The sequence below is a fragment of the Oxyura jamaicensis genome, chromosome 2 (genome assembly GCF_011077185.1).
Source record: "Oxyura jamaicensis isolate SHBP4307 breed ruddy duck chromosome 2, BPBGC_Ojam_1.0, whole genome shotgun sequence".
Classification (NCBI taxonomy): Eukaryota; Metazoa; Chordata; class Aves; order Anseriformes; family Anatidae; genus Oxyura; species Oxyura jamaicensis.
The window spans coordinates 87,994,676-87,998,563 of record NC_048894.1 but is presented as its reverse complement, the minus strand read 5'-3'; positions in this window follow the sequence as shown (position 1 = coordinate 87,998,563).

The following is a 3,888-nucleotide window of genomic DNA, read 5'->3' as shown; positions in this document are numbered from 1 at the left end:
ATTATCACATTTCATGTGCTTCAATATATAAGTTATTAAAATAAACATTTGGTAACATGCCACTTTATGTGAATTAAGTGTGTGCTGTAAATTAGGTGGGTGATTAAGAACAGTAGAAGACTGTAATACAAGGGTAGTATTATACCATTTTGAATTACGACATCTAGATTCTGATCCTTTTTTTTTTTTTTTTTTTAATCAGTTTGGGCCACATCATTGATTTCACTTGGATTCTCTATAAAAAGAGGGCCTACTGAGAATGAGTGATATTTTGTGAATCTTCTAATAGGTAACATTTTAAAAAAATATCCAAAGGCAGTGTAAAAATCAAATAGTTAAGAAACTATGGATGACTGTTACATGCAGACAAAACATTTTCATTACATTATTGGGGTGTTCTAGGAGAAGTTATGAGATAAACGCATAATTGTTCTTCTACCTTTTCAAATGTATTGTAAAAATTAATTGTTGCTAAGAGTTAGGTTATTTCAGTTTATTTGCTCCAATTCGATGTATTCCTTTGTTAATGTAGTGACTTAAGGGTATTTGTGGTGGTTTTACTCAGGTGGGCAGCCAAGCTCCACCAGAGTCGCTCTCTCACGCCCTATCTTCAAAGAGGAACAGGGAGAAAATACGATGAAAAGGGGCTCAAGGGTTGAGATAAGGTCGAAGAGATTGTGCAGTAATTATCGTGAGAGTCAAAACAGACTCAGCATAGGGAGATAGTAAGATTTATTGCCTATTACTGATGAGCTAGAGAAGCAAGAAACAAAGGAAAGAAACCAAAAGCACCTTCCTCCCCCATCTACCCTCTTCCACCTCCTCCCCCTGAGTGGTGCAGGGGAACAGGGGAATGGGGGTTATGGTCTGTCTATAGCGCTTCTTCTCCACCACTCCTTCTCGGTCATGTCCCCTGTGCTGTGGGATCCCTCCCACGGGATGCAGTCCTTGCTGAACTGATCCAGCATGGGCTGCCCACAGGCAGCAGCTCTTCAAGAACTGCTCCAGACCACAGAATCACAGAATCACAAAACTGTAGGGGTTGGAAGGGACCTCGAAAGATCATTGGGTCCAACCCCCTGCCAAAGCAGGTTCCTCAGAGCAGGCTGCCCAGCTAGGTGTCCAGACGGGCCTTGAATATCTCCAGAGAAGCAGACTCCACAACCTCCCTAGGCAGCCTGTTCCAGTGCTCTGTCACTCTCACCATGAAGAAGTTCTTCTTCATGTCGGTGCAGAACTTCCTGTGTTCTATTTTGCAGCCATTCCCCCTTGTCTTATCCCCACAAGCCACTAAGAAGAGGTTAGCTACATCCTTCTGTCTCCCACCCCTCAGATATTTGTACACATCGATAAGATCCCCCCTCAGTCTCCTCTTCTCCAGGCTGAACAGACTGAGGTCTCTCAGCCTTTCTTCATAGGGAAGATGCTTCAGGCCTTGTATCATCTTTATGGCCCTCCGCTGCACTCTTTCGAGGAGATCCCTGTCTTTTTTCTACCGGGGAGCCAGAACTGGACACAGTACTCCAGGTGAGGCCTGGCCAGGGCAGAGTAGAGGGGGAGGATCACCTCCCTTGACCTGCTGGCCACACTCCTTTTAATGTACGCCAGGATCCCATTGGCGTTCTTGGCCACCAGGGCACACTGCTGGCTCATGGTAAACCTGTCGTCCACCAGAACCCCCAGGTCTTTCTCCGCAGAGCTCCTCTCCAACAGGTCATCCCCCAGCCTGTACTGATACTTCCCGTTGTTCCTTCCCAGGTGCAGGACTCTACACTTGCTCTTATTAAACCACAGCTGGTTTCTTCCTGCCCATCTCTCTAGCCGGTCCAGGTCTCGCCTTCTGGCGTGTCATCCACTCCTCATGGGAAACAGTATCAAAAGCCTTGCTAAAGTCAAGGTAGATGACATCCACTGCTCTCCCCCCATCTACCCAGCTGGTGATGCCATCATAGAAGGCAACGAGGTTGGTCGATCACGACTTCCCCTTGGTGAATCCATGCTGACTACTCCTCATAACCTTCTTCTCTTCCAATTGCTTGGAGATGGCCTCCAGAACAAGCTGCTCCAACACCTTTCCAGGGACAGAGGTGAGACTGACTGGCCTGTAGTTTCCCGAATCCTCCTTCCTGCCCTTCTTGAAGACCAGAGTGACATTGGCTATCCTCCAGTCTTCAGGCAAATATGGGTCCATACCATGGGGTCCATCCCTCGGGAGCAAACTGCTCCAACATGGGCCCCCATGGGCAGCAGCTCCTGCCAGGTCACCTGCTCCTGTTTGGTCTCCTCTCCATGGGCTGCTGGTCCGGCACGGAACCTGCTCCAGCAGGGGTCTTCCACAGGTCGAAACCTCCGTTGGTGCAGGTCCACCAGCTCCACGGTGTTCTCCCCCACGGGCTGCAGAGTGGAACCCTGCTCCACCGTGGTACTCCATGGGCTGCAGGGGGACATCCTGCTTCACCATGGTCCTCACCACAGACCACAGGGGATTTCTGCTCTGGCGCCTGGAACACCTCTCTCCCTCCTTCTTCAGTGACCTTGGTGCCTGCAAGGCTGTTTCTCACTCTTCTCACTCTCCCAGCTGTAGTGTGGCACAGCATTTTTTCTGTCTTAAATATGTTCTCACAGAGGCACAAAACAACATCACTTACTGGCTCGGCTCTGGTCAGCAGTGGGGCCCTTACCAAACATGGGGCATCTTCTAGCTCCTTCTCACAGAAGCCACCCCGATGCCCCCCTGCTACCAAAATCTTGCCACATAAACCCACAACAGTGTTCAACATCTCCTGTAATTCAGATCCTGAAATACATTCTCAAGAGAGAACAAAAATATGAATTCATCTAATTCTTGGGAACAGTGTTTTAATGATTATAATCTAAAGGACCACACTTCTCCTTTCCATTACTCCATTCATTATTTTAGTGACAAGTTTCTGGTCTTAGCTGAATTAAGGCAACAATGAAACAAGCTCAGTTTGATGTCAATTTTTCACATTATTTTTTGAAGAGTTCTATAAACAGAATAAAAGTAGAGGTTAAACATAAAAACAGGAAATGACAATCTCCATTTTAACTGTAGATTAATTATTCAAGTAGCCACCTAACCTCCATGCAATAATGACTGGTATTGACAGTGTTTTCATTACATATTTGAAAATATAAACTATAATTATTTTCTTTTATGAATATGCTTTTTGTAAATATATAAATGAATATCTATGTTCCACTTTTTTTTTTTTATAATTTTTTTTTTTTTTTCTGAGTAAAATCATTACTTTCAAATGCCTGACAATAGCATGCTCCATCCCAGTAATTTTATATACCCCATGGCTTCTGTGTCAGTTCACATGTCTTCTCCTGGTCCCTCTTCTTGCTATGTAGAAACCCTTGTTTACTGCTGCTGAACTTGCATCACTTGCTGCACCCTCTGCATGTCACACTTGGCTCATGTGTGTTGACGATAAGAAACTCAAATAATTGTGGAAATTTGTATCTTCTGGATGAAACCAGTCTGAATCTTGTATATAAAATGGAAGTTATTAACATGGGGTTAACAACCTCAGATGCAAAAAAATAAGGGTTATTATATATTCTCAGGATGAGTGGAAAGAATGACTCATGAGAAATATTGCAGGTATTTATTATATTATACAAATAGGTTAGCCTTGTTTAAAGGTTATCAGGTTCCTTCCTTTGGTTCATGTTCATTTCTGTTTTCCAAGTCACATAGTGTTTTAATTATTGTATTTTGATTATATAGCTTGTTAGATAATGCATGATCATCTTCTTTCAGATCTCAACTGAAATGTTAAATGCAGTTAATAGGAGGTCTGTCTGAAACATCCTCTTTTTTCTTTCTTTCTTTCTTTCTTTCTTTCTTTCTTTCTTTCT